Source organism: Mercenaria mercenaria, chromosome 4 (genome assembly GCF_021730395.1).
Source record: "Mercenaria mercenaria strain notata chromosome 4, MADL_Memer_1, whole genome shotgun sequence".
NCBI classification, from domain to species: Eukaryota; Metazoa; Mollusca; class Bivalvia; order Venerida; family Veneridae; genus Mercenaria; species Mercenaria mercenaria.
The window spans coordinates 18568147-18582453 of NC_069364.1; the positions used below are offsets into that span (position 1 = coordinate 18568147).

The 14307-nt window shown below is 31.8% G+C and overlaps 1 protein-coding gene across 1 annotated transcript in view; it reads right to left on the minus strand.

Annotated features, from left to right (window-relative positions):
• Window positions 1-10684, minus strand: part of LOC123551113 (baculoviral IAP repeat-containing protein 7-like) — a 35676-nt gene extending 24992 nt beyond the window's left edge. The window contains exons 1-9 of the mRNA XM_053540596.1: window positions 10598-10684; window positions 8747-9598; window positions 5979-8237; window positions 3502-4161; window positions 2874-2900; window positions 2426-2569; window positions 1549-1727; window positions 477-603; window positions 256-345 (exon numbers count right to left, since the gene is read on the minus strand). The gene's annotated coding sequence lies outside the window, so the exon portion shown is untranslated. The remainder of the gene's footprint in view (window positions 1-255; window positions 346-476; window positions 604-1548; window positions 1728-2425; window positions 2570-2873; window positions 2901-3501; window positions 4162-5978; window positions 8238-8746; window positions 9599-10597) is intronic.
• Between the last annotated feature and the right edge of the window lie 3623 nt (window positions 10685-14307).

Consider the following 14307-nt stretch of genomic DNA (forward strand, 5'->3'; position numbering starts at 1 on the left):
AACAAATGACAAAAGTATTGTTTATTTTTACATTCATATGCATAAATGTTATACTATGAAATGTTATGAAATGTTATAAATGAAACAAGAAAATGCCATGGGTTTATAGTCTTAGCAGATTTTATATAAATATTATTTTCTTTGTTTTTAGTCACAGCATATCAGTGTATGTATTGATCTGTGACAAAATATTTTGAAAAGTCAGTTATCAACAATTGTCAAAATTTACTAACATGAAAGAAAAAAATTAATCACCATATTCTTGCCTGTCCGAATGGCATTCTCGTTTATCTTTCACTGCACTGACAACTTCGGCGATTTCGTCAACAGTGGGATGTAAGATTCCTGTATATAGAAGTACACATTTCAATTAAGAAAGAAGTTTTTTTTTTTAACATTACCATAATATTTTTCTGTCTAGTAAATAATACGAAAAAAATAAGAAACATTATTGCATCTTGTAAGTAAAACTCTACCTAAGTTTCTAAGGTGCCAAATAGCTTTCCTGAAAACGGAATCCTCATTTCCCATCTCTAGAAACGCGCCTCTCAGTTCCTCCATATCTGCTCTAACAATGAGCTGTTTTTCCACGGAAACATTATCCTGGTGAACGATATATAAATATATGAGAAATTAAGATACATGTCCTGCACACGTTTAGTCTGAAATGGAGTTTAAAAGGAATTTACTTTGATTAATATTGCAATATTCTTCCGCAGGAATGATATACCTTTAAGGCTGCTTAAGGTTATTTCTCACCTTACAGTAAATTGTAGCTATTTTTAGTTTATTCTAGTTTATTCTAGTTTTATTGTTTTTGGAAGCTTGAAATTTATTTGAAAACAAATGATATGAGAAGGTGTGGTCGTCACCCCGTTGGGATTGAAGCCACGATCTCCGGATTGAGAAAGTGACAGCTGTACCTGAAAAGGTAATTTTAGTTTGTTTGCAAAATTGCTTAAAAAGAGAGCCATTTTGGACCTCAATAATGTGTCATTACGTATTTCTTTCAAGGGCAAAAAAAAACCTTGTTAAATATACATAATTTATACCTCTATGATAAGAAACAAGTCTGACATATACATATGTATTAGTTTTTAAGAAATTATGCTCCATTTAGTGTCATTTTAAAAGAAAATAGATATAAAAACTGATATATATATAGAAAGTAGAAATATACGGTAAAAGATAAAAAGAAAAAAAGTTTTATTAATAAATATGAGATATTTAAACAATTTAGATCAGATATTTTGCATTAAAATGGATTAATGATCGCTTTTTACTTTTAATATGAAAACATATTTATATACAAAACTATGTGCAGGCAATTTTGTAAATATATAGTGAACTCGTAGCAGTGTTATCATTAGACTCCCTGTTTTTCGTATTACAAATATTTCATCGAACTGTTTATAGAAACATGGGAGTTAGGACTCTGTCTTTGACATCTGTTGCACCATTCAGTTTGTGTGATGTTTTACGTTGATTTCTATTATAGGCTACAATTGTAAGATGTTTATTTGTCTTATATGAACTGTAAAGTGTTACCCCATTTCCTAAATCCGAACCGACTGCTTGCGTCTGGTCTATGAATTCATCTCCTTTCTGTTCCCGAGCGAACAGACATAACGGGAACAAACGACAATGTTCTGTCCACGGATCGTCATTGATGCACCAACGACGTAGATTACCACCACAAACAAAGCAGCATACGCAATCATCAAAGCCTGTTTGTAATAAACTAAGGTATAAAATCAGTGCTTTCTAAAAAAGTAAAAATAGATCTGTTTAAAAAAACTCCATGATAATACAGTAACAGTCGCTTAACTTTAATTCCAAACAATACAATGTATTAGTTACACTACTTGTTGGTGACACGCTGTCAAGGAAATCCACATCTAACGAAAGCGAGGCTTGAGCCTGATATGGATTTTCGAGACAGTGTATATCCCGTATCCTGTCACCAGCAAGCTGTGTAACGATTTTATCTTGTTGAATACCCTTTGTAAATTAGCAAAGCTACTACTGTGCCGACAGGAATCCTGCAATCATTTGTTTGATAATCATGTTTTGTTTATAGCCATAAAATGCAGAATGAACTGTATTTTGACAGGATCACAAAACGCAAAAGCTCATTTATACAGCGTATGAACTGGTTTTGATCGGAAACATAATAAACTCCCATCCTTTCGAAAATCATCAGATTTTACGATGTAAGAAATGTCTTGAAACTTCCACTTTTATCACATTTTCTGTTAAATCCTTTATCATGCACGTTGATTAAATGATCCTACAAAAACTGATGAGTAATAAAAATGTTAATTCCTTTACTTCACGTCTTTTGACCAACAGACATGCAAGAAACTTGTAGAAGATGAGATAAATACTGATACAAGTAAAAGACTATATAAATTATTACAAATACCCGTAAAGAAAAGACCAGCTTCAGCTAATTGGCTTGGGGTTTGTATGATCTGAACCGGCCACTTTTCAAAGGATGAAACTCTCTCTTCAATACTCTGGAAATTTGGATACTTGAGTTTGTTCCCTTCACACTGTACTGGTATTTCTGCAAAAGTGTTTTATCTGATATTGTCAGGTATACGTAATTGTTGACAATGATCGATATGATGCTTGCACTGATTTGTCTGATGTTGTTTTTGTTTTGTCATTAATTTAAGTATAAAACGATTTTTATGTGATGTAACAAAGCAGACAAAGATCATATTACGGGACGAAAATTATTTATATTATCCAAGCATTTATTGTTAATGATATTCAACTGAGCAAAGCTTTCAATCACATTTTGCAATTAATGTGATTAAATTAGTTAATCATTTTGTTCAAACTGATCAATTGTTAGTTTTACTTACGCTCTCTACATATCTCCTAGTACTTCCCTGCAATAACAATTTAAATGAATCATTTAGAATATTTTGGTCCTATTTTTGCCATCCTCAGCGTTCACTTATCAGTGCAAAAGGTATGTATGTCAAATTCTGTTTTTAGTCATAGATCTACTTGAGTTGTCGCACATTTCATAACAATTCATGAATATATTCAATTGAAACAAACCTACCATTATGGTTGATTGCTTTTTCTTTCCAAAGGATATGTCCTATAATTTTACGCAAAATAGAGAGCATCTTTTTAATATTACTCAGTGCGAAGCCGAAATTTGTGGATTATCGAATGATATAAGCCATTCCAATAAATAAATTAATTAATTAATAGGGCTATTTATAGATTGCCATACCTTTTGGTGGTGTTAAGTAATATTTTGAAACGTTTTAGTTCGCATGAACTTTGCATAAATTATCCATGGATGTATGCTATGGACTATTTCTATCACGGCATACTAGTGGACTCAGTCTGATAAAATCATGACATGTAAAATATAGGTAATCATAGATCATACATCAGTTTTTGTTTTTATTTCATAAATGATTAGAAAAAATTATAACAGAGGGAACTATTGGTAACATAAAACGCATACAATACCACTGTGCCGATATACGGCCGGGCATTATCAAACAAACGTATCGTTGAAGATCTGTTTGTTGTCACACGACGTCCACCCAATCTAAAAGTCTGTCCGTTAGGAAGACGATTGAGCTCCGTTCATCATTAACGTCACGGAACGATTCTTGTATAGAAAATTGGTCACCAATGCAACAACTAGCCATACTGTGATATTCACAAATATCACAGGGTAAATATTGCAAATATTAGACAAGAAGCTTCTTGTTAACGTTTTCTGGTACTTTTATACTAAATAAATAATAAAACAATAAAAACAGTTCCAATCGCGTTTATATCAGATTCAGATGCAGAACATTTTTTTCCTCTATCTAATGTCCTTCGATTTAACATTGGATGGGAACCATCGTATCTGCTTGTGTAGAGGTGACTTGAGTTGGCTTCACGTATGTTTGTCGCAATAATGTTACTTATATCATAGCAGTGGTAAGGACAATTAATGTACAATCTTTCAAAGATATGTTGTTTTGAAGTCAAAAGAGATTTTCCTTTTTCAAAAACACTTAGCGGTCTTATGGATACCGCTGATCCCATGATTTTCTATGGCTTTCTGATACATGTCAAAAAAGTCCATAACACCATAAAACATTTACACTCAAATTCCGACTGCATGTTGTGCACCTGAAAATAAAATTAAATTTATAGTAAAGATTTACTATTTGTCTTATAAAATTTTGAGCGTCGCCATGAGGGAAAATCAAACTAATGTAATATTTATTATTTATCTTACATGTATCATATATCAAGCGTAAAACAGCATTTGAATGGCGACTACATGAAGAAACGAAATCGTAAGGCATAAATTTTCAGTTGGACGTAACAATTATACATTGATAAATTTTAAAGTAACCACTGTATCCTAGAAAAAGCATATTTTACATCATGAAAATACCTCGATCTATCGTTAAATATGGTTAAATCAACGATTGAAAACACTTTGATTTCAATCACTATAAAACAAAAATGTAATTCCGTTTGAGAAAAATGTCGGACTTTCACCAATACAACAGTTATAACGTTTTGCTTTCTTCAAATTTTCCGTCGGTATATCTGCCGAAGATTAAACTTTATGCTAGCAGATATACACAATACTTCCACACACAGAATGAACAATAAATCATTTATTTTTTTCTTATTTCAGATATTTCAGACACATAGTATTTATACGCATTTTAAGAAGATTATTTATTTCAAGTATGAAAGTGATTGCAATTTTCCATATAGAATACATATTGGTCCATTGGTTCAAACTCAAACTGTATATAGGTGATAACAAATGTTCAGCATAATTATCAGTTGCACATTGCATTTCGTTCCTCAGGCACGTCCCTCTTTGTATTCTTTCTTTTTTTTGTAAAAAGATGCAATTTGAAGTCAGTTAAATCTAAACAATTTTACATTATATTCATTTTATTTAATATTGAGTCTTGACAAAGTTCGAATAGGAATAGCTAGTATGCTGTAACTGAAAAAAAGTAATATTTTTCCAGATCTTTGAATATACACATTACCAACTTTAATCTCACATATCAAAGGGTACCAGCTGAATATTATTATAATCTCTTAATTTTTGTTACAACAAATAAATGGTAATGCTAACTAGATATCAATAAAACAGACAGAACGCTTTAACAAGTATTAATGTATAAAACATTTTGATATTGTATGACTTTGAACAATGTAGATATAATCACTATTATTTTTTTAAACTTCTATAACAATTTTATGTGTCAATTTATTTTCATCCAAAAGGTCTAGGACTCGTGTGACAATATGGTTATATAAATTTGATGAAATTTATAAAATCGCATATGTGATAATGACATTAAACAAGTTCTGAAAATATTTTAATTTTCCCACATCGACAAAGGAGAAAGTGATATCACTAAACAGGCAAAATGCAAAATGAAAAAGAACATTATCTATATCCAACATTCATAATTTGATTTTCAATGTCATGGCTTTTACGCCCAATGCGTGTATTTCGTAGTGTTTACTTTTCCCTCATACCAAAAACTAACCGTTATGCATGCGCATTGTTTCATCATTATGCTAAGTAGGCCCCGATCTTTGCCCAACTGCCTATACAGTTTATTTGGCATAAATAATTTAATAAATCAACATCGGGTTACGTCCTCAGCCAAAATTACGTTTTCCGTGTCGATAAATACACATATACCCCTCACTAAAGGTAATATTATATTGTATCTGTCAACATGTGAATTTTTCATATATTTAAATGATAACGCATACATGTATAATATCATTTACAAATGATGGTAAACAACATAGTCATATTTAAAAATATAAGTGTACCTGTTGCAGTTTTTATTTCGGTAGTAACTTATTGATATATCTATTTATATTTGTACAACGTTAAATAAATAAAAGCTATTTATTAGAAATAATAACAAAGTATAAATCTCGTCAAAACTTACGACAGAAAGTATATTCATGTCAAACATTTTCCTGGTGTGTTATTAAACTATCCGCACGTTCATCACTAGCTTTAAATATATTATGCGGGTTACAACAGTATTCTGTATATAAACACATAAACAAACAGCTTGGCAGATAAAAAGATATCGTGTGTGTGCATTTCTTTTGGGATCCCACTAAATGTTTGTCACATGACAGGTTAGCTAAGTAATGAAGTATTGATTGAATTTCGTATCCAGTATGTAATCCATATCGGACTGTTTTGATCAGTTCGGTATACTCGCTTTTCGTACACGCCTATTCTAGCGCGAATGACGGAGTTTTTTCAGAAGTACCAACAATACTGATAGGAAGGACATGCTATGATAAATTGCAGAATAAAAAGGGCTTCCTACGGTACAGCGAAGTGCCTATGATGATATACGAAAGGCATACAATGCTGAGGAGAAAGGCTTGCACCATACTAGGCATGAACTGTAAACCTGCATTGAATGACCAGAAATATTATTATGACGAAGATGTATTGCTGATATGAAGAATCTGCCATGCTGATATGAAATAGAAAATGTAGAAATGTTGATTTGCTGATTAGGATGTTAACTCTCACGGAAACGGCACAGGCTTTGGTGCCAAAAAAAGCTAAAATTTATCGTTTCACGAATTATTTCTTTCCCCTGTGTTAATACACTATTAGACGCCTTTTAAGACTATGCAAGGGTAAGGAAGTGGTTCCAATTCGTTTTATGCACACGTTGTCTCAGAACCATTTAAGAGGGCGGTAGACATGAAGGATAGGAAGGGCCGGCATTGTTGACAGCAAGGACATTGACTGCCAATAGGATTATAGAAGTAACCTATAGTGCTAATAGGCAGCGCTAACCATACTGACTGAATCACCTGCAACTTTCTTAGGAACAACTGTAATGTTGAAAGGACATAGATACTTACATGATTCGTTAAATATATTCATGAAAGCACAAACACTGCTGACAAACATGGTCAGCGATGCTGTTAGGAGGATAGTACTGTCTTGCATTGCTGACAGGAAGAATCATTTATCTTGTACGAAAGAATCTAAAAGCTAATAAAAGGGACATTCATTCTTCACGCGAAGGACTTGCTATATTGATAAGAATCACAAAAATCCTATCATATTGATATAAAAGTCCTATATGGTTGACAGGAAGGACCTGAAAAACATTACAAAAGCACCTACAATATTGATTTGAAGAGCTTACACAGCTGATGAAATTGTCTTTAATGTCGAATGTAAAGGTCTTCAGAGCTTATAGAAATGCTCCAGATTGTTGATATCAAGTGTTTGATGTGTTTTCAAATGCAGAAGATACTCATTCTAAATCCATACAAATACGACTATCTTGGATGTCCCTGTGGAATCACGATTTGATTATAAATTAATGACCTTGATTCATTCATGTACAAGTCGTATGTAATATTTGCTTATTATTCATATATTTTTTGTCGTACATGGCAATCTGCCAGATCTGTTTTCATTTTTCTTATCCGGATAGCCTGCCAATCTGGCAATCAGCCAAACTTGTTTCCTGTCAGATTTGGTTTGCTTATGTCGGCAATCTGCCAGATAGATTTAAACTCTTTATTTAAAATTGACTAATAAAGAATTTTATGAATGTGCATGAAAATATATCAAGATTAAAACTCAGATATTATAAGCACAAATATATTTTTGGTGACCGCAGGAATTAAAATGCTTAAAACCTATTTGTATCATCAAGTAAAGTTATTTATTGAAATAAAGTCATCAAATACAGAGCATTACAGAGGAAATAAAACTTGTCTAACCATGCACTATTTGTATAAGTAGTGTTGGTCCAACAACACTCTGAGTTCAACACATTGTATTATATTTAAGTGTTATATATGCTCCAGAAAAAAGTATACACAAGAACAATTTATGCATATAATGCTACAGATTATAAACTGAACGCAGTATGTGTTAATTTGTTCCAAAAGAAAAAACTTCGGCTGAGCACACTTCCATTTCAATCACTCTGAAAATTATTACAATTCCGTCTGAGAAGTTATCCACTGCCTTTCAAACAAATACAACAGTCTATCTTTTAACTTTGTTCGATTTGTCTGTGTATTAATCGGATGAAGATTATACATACTGTTAGAAGTTATACACAATGCATCCAGTACCGATGGTGTTTACACAAAATGAACAAGTAATTTGTGTTGTTTCTGTCACATGTCATGTTTTATCCTGGGTGGTTCTAAAATTAAACATATGATAATAATTTCTATTTTCCTTCCTGTGTTAATTTACTTAAAACAATACATATTTGCATTTGTATTACTATAGACTAAAGCCAGGGTATATAAACTAGTCCAAGCTCAAGATGTCTGTAGGTGAGAACAGATGTTCAGCATTTTTTTTCGTTGGATTTAACGTCGCACAGACACATGGTAGGTCATATTGCGACTTTCCAGCTTTAATGGTGGAGGAAGACCCAAGGTGCCCTTCCGTGCATTATTTTATCACGAGCGGGCACCTGGGTAAAACCACCGACCTTCCGTACGCCAGCTGGATGGCTTCCTCACATGAAGAATTTAACGTCCCGAGTGAGGCTCGAACCCACATCAATGAGGGGCAAGTAATTTGAAGTCAGCGACCACGGCGAGGAAACGGCTATGATCTATACGTTACTGGAATACAAAGTGCTTCTAAATGCTTCTTAAATTAATGTATCATTAAATGTTTATTTGTAAATATTAAACATACCGGTAAGGAAAAAACCGGCATCACACAGGCAGATTGGACCTGGATTTGAACGCGTCCATCTAGCGTAGGATCTAAGCCTTTGACTGTTATCTATATAATCTGGATGTCTTGCTGGTTGCGTTGGTATTCGTGTAGTTGTCGCTGTTTCCGTGGAATTTTCACATGTTAATTGCTGTTGTCCAGTTACATCTGAAATACCATTTCTGACAAAATGTTGTTCAGAATTTAAAAGATAACCATCCACTGCGGAAAATGAAGAGAACGATGCTCCATCAGAAAATGCAATTTCACTTCCGTCTTGGCTGGCTTGATCAGTTGAAACCTGTTGTGGGAATTTGTTTCTTACAAAGTTGTTAGCCATACCGTGACACTTGATAACATGCATACGAGGTAATATGAATAACGATTTATCGTACAATTTGTGTTTTATTGCACTATTTTGGTTAGCCCCTGGCCAGCTTTTTGATACTATTAGATCAATTTTATGTTAGCACATTAAAATCAAGTATATAATCAAATTAAGTCACCCCCCTCGGTCTAGGGTTCGCTTATTTAGCATAGGATGTGAACTATCACTGCAACTAGTATATAAATGACTGGAATATGCTTCACATATGTCACGAGCAATCATATGTTGAGTTTTCTTGACCACTTTCCACTCTGCACGACACAAACCTCTTGAATCATAGATACGTTTTTTGAATAGGTATTTTCTTTTATAAAATGCTATCAAGTCGGACTTAGCGATATATTTCCAGTCTTTTTTCCGTATTGCTACCATTGTTTTGACTTACATATTTTATACATGATATTTCCGTCTTTAACGATGACATAATATACGTGTATATTTACCTGAAAAAGATACCAGTGTTATAGACATATAAACATGTCCGGACAATACTCAAGTAGATTTACAATGTATTTAAGAGATAAATCCTCAAATTGATATAGAGATTATGTACAAATACAATAATTTCGACAAATACACCATTTAAGATTCACCTCCAAAACCAACTTAAAGAAAAGAATTAAAACTATGAAAAACGAAACAGAATAAGATTATTCTGGGAACATCAAAGTTAAGAATTAATGTAATTATCATTATTTGCATTAAATAATATTGTGTTGGCTAAACGAAAGTAATATTACCAATAGTTACATGAATTCACCTTAAATTATATCAAAAGTAGATAGAAAATATTGGGAATTTCTAAAACAAACGAAACAAGATAAACTTAAGGTAAACATGATTAGTTTGTAGACAGATAATTGTAGGAAACCAAATATTACACTAAACATTGTCTTTCAGTTTAATAGACGTCAAATACATCAATTCATTAGAATATTATGATCAGATTTATTTGAGAAATTATAAAAATAGATACATTTTGATTCTGCAAATCAAGAGTTTAACAATGAATAGTTATAATCGGAGTCAATTTTAGGGAACATAGAACACACTTTTATTCAAGCGATATGTAATTATTTCATACCTGTTGATCGCGACTTAAATATCAAATGAGATAAAGACCTTTAACAAGTACTAATTTACTATTTGAAATTCAAATACAAATAAAATCAATGTAGCCTATGACAAAAATAAAGATTATGACCCCTCCAAACAGATCTAAAATGTACATATTAACGTTTTATGTTTGTAAAATTATAAACACTTCAACAGGTTTAACATTACATAAATACGAACAAATGCCGAAGTTACTCTAACAATAATCAGATCAGTCTTCAAACAAAGCGAAAACTATATGCATTTCTTACAAAATGTAAGAAATGCAAATAGTTTTCGTATGCTGTTTTAGTATATTGTTTAGGAGGGAAAATAGCAAATAATACCCAAATTTTTAAACAAATATCTCCTGACCAAACATAATATCATACAAACGAAATGTCTGAATTATAAACTGCGCAATGAATTGATCTAAATAGTGTCGTTGTATTTAGCTATTTTGAGCATACAACAAAATTTACTTCCTGGTTTAAAATTTTCCTCCCACGAGTTGGTACTATATATAACACAAATAATTATAATGGGCTGTGTCTATTTTTGATAACTGGTTCCACACTTGTGCTAAAACCTTCAGTAGTGTAATATACTTCACATATTAAAATAATCACTGCTTGAATCTAGCTAAGGGACTAAATCGATACGCGTACTTTTGCTGGTATAGCATAATATAACTTTCAATTTCTCTTTTAAGAGTGGTAATGAAACTAATTGACTTATAAAAAATGTATTATCAATATCTTTACACAGTGGATGAGCCCTGTGATTGCATCTTCAAATCAGTACCAGATATTTGTCCAAAGGAAACTGATATCCCCCACATTGCGCAATGTCATATCAACGTTCTTCACTTATTCTACTTTGAACCCATTTGAGCACACAATATTTCTTTACTGTCTCTTAACAAAGGACCATAACACTGGTCAAAATGATCACCAGCCTATCTTTTATTGTCATATTTAGATAAGGTTATGCATCTGAGCGACTTTGAATCCACTTCTTCAAAAAGTGTATGAGGAGTTGAACACACCATATTTCTTCAGTATGGCCTATTTGTGAAAGTAAGAAAGGGCCATAATTCTAGGGAAAAAACACAAAATGTCCATTATTTGTCATCTTCACATCCAGGTGCTTCATCTAGGAAACTTTTAAGCTTATCCTTTCAAAAGTGTTTGAGAAGTTAGTCACAGATATAGGTTCTATATATTCTGTGTAGCAAAACTATCAAAGGAATCAAAATTGCTTTAAAAGTAGTCACAGCAAAAGTGCCTTCGTTAGTGGTTATTTGCACATCAAGCTTGTTCATCTGTAATAATCTAAAGCAAAACAGGCTAATAATATGGGAGGAGTTTGACACACAAAATTTCGGGATGTACGAACAGCAGCAACTCTATATGCCTCCGCATAAATGTGGGGACATAAAACACAAATGGCATTTGGTATACTTTACTTTGTACATGTATGTTTTAATGGTTTCTTGAAGTAAACAATCGTGTCCAAATACTTAATTTAACTACTACTTTAAGATTTTGCATTTATATTCTCTATTTTACATACATATGAAATAACGTCTCTCTGCTGGTGAGATAGAAATATATACAAGATAAGAAATAAACCTTACCTATAATGTTTTATTTAATGCTTGTTTTCTAAAATATCTTCAAGAGAGGTCTGATAACTAGGTCTCTATGTTTAAAAAGAGGCATTGTTGCCAACAATGTGATAAGCATTAACTTCCTTATGATTCATTCGGTTGGTCTACTTTTCACATGCATATATTAATACGACAGAATACAGACATACAGAAGCATACAGGAATGAAAACACGACATAGTTGTTTTAAAAACAACCTATAGGATATCATTTATTTTCCTTTTAGCATAACGGCCATCACATTTAATTATATCAATTCTGTACGTGTTTACGATTTTTCTTGTTTTGAATTTGACGAATTCTTACCCTTAGTCGACTTAAGGAATAATAACATATTTAAAATTTAAACACATACAATCTTTCATAGAATTCAAATAAGTTACGCTGTACATTTATGATTCTCCTTACAGCTACTAGCTAGCGCAAGAGATGAACAGCTAGAAAAATAATTATCGCTAACACTATATTTGATGGACAAGTGAAAAGAAACAAGACATCAATACCTGTAGATACAATAGCAAAGACCTGTCCAATATTTTGATATTGACAACACTGACAACATTTTGAGAATTAGAATGACATGATTTGTCTTTTACGTAAACCCACGTTGACATGCGCAGTGGAAAATTATACAGGCATGAAATGCTACAGAAATGGGATACGATTGTCTGCTTCCAAAAATATTAACATGTTTTCATTAATCGATCTTTCTCAAATTTTCCTCAAATATACATTTATTATTGCATCGGTTAAGGCGAAACATATACAGTATTAAAAATGTTTAGCCCCATCAAATTAAATAAAACTTAGAATTTCATAAATCAACTTCCTGTTTAAATCTTAACTTGAAAAAGTCACACATGCCTTTCAATTTATGATCAATTCAATAGTGATCACCAGCGATTTCTAAGATAACTGAATATTTAACAATACAAATTGACCGGGAAGTAAAGATAAAATGAATCACAGATTCAGTTTCAAAGACAATCCTCAATTCTATGCGGTTCACATATTAATGACTTGCTATCGGATTCTATTTTTATTTTATGCGTAAACAACTTTAAAATAAAATAGCAGTAGCATTTTCCAAACGCATCTCAAGCCACGCCTGATCAGGAATACTTAGCGTTGAAAGTACTGTTACATATTACTTACTGTACTCGAGATTACCCCGGAAATCGAAACCTGCCGCAACGTGAAACCATTTTAACATCGATATTCATGGTCAAGTAAAGTCTAACTTTACTTCCTTTGTTTATTTGTAAGATCTACTTTTTCTTGTTTTTTTTTAAGCAATGACATAATAATAATAATAATAATAATAATAATAATAATAATATAATATAATATCTTTATTTAATGAAGGTAACATACAAAGGGAACATAATATGAAAATGAAACGTAAACTTATTTTCAGTATGACCTTCGGTTAACAACAACAACAATATACATGTATATAAACATTTACGATTTCACAAAATCATATAAAAAGTGCATCAATGATCAATGTATTAAATGAAAGCTTTCCATTTGTACATCCGGCTGACACTCACATAATTATACGAATATTAAGGAGAATAAACAAACAAACAAAAAATAATATAAAATAAAAGGGAAAAAATGGCATCATTATATGTATAAACTGGAAGAACATAATTGTTTAATTATTTTAAACACTGAACTGTCACATGAACAAATGACATTTGAAATTATTTTTAAATGTTTGTAATGTACTCGATCTATTTATCCATCCAGCAGACACTCACATAATTATATCAATATTAAGGAGAATAAACAAACAACAAAAAATAAAATAAAAGGAAAAAATGGCATCATTATAATGTATAAACTGGAAGAACATAATTATTTTAAAACTGAACTGTCACATGAACAAATGACGTTAGGAATTATTTTTGAATGTTTGTAAACTACTCGATTCCTTAATTTAAGTATATCGAAATGCAACTGTATGTCCTGTTTTGTAATCATTGTCCAGTCTAAAAGGATCCGTAAAGCTCTAATCTCAAGGCTGATCAATTTCATGTTCAATGCATTAAAACCAGAGAAAACAAGTCGTCTCTATGTACAGCTCGAATCACGAGAGAAGACTGTTTACTTCTCTTGTGAATGACTGACTGAGGTTTATGCTCCCTTTAGCCAGCTCAGTCTTTACTTATAATCTAATTTGCATTTTGCAATTTTTAATACTTCCTTCTTCAATATAGGTCATCTGTGTTTACAAATACCACAGCTGAAAAAAATTTAATCAGTAATTGGGATTCCAACCCGAAACTGTGCATTCTTGTTTAGTAGGATTTTTTTTTATATACATTTAGCTATTTTTTATCAATTTAAATAATTTGAAAAATATTATGCAACTTTAATC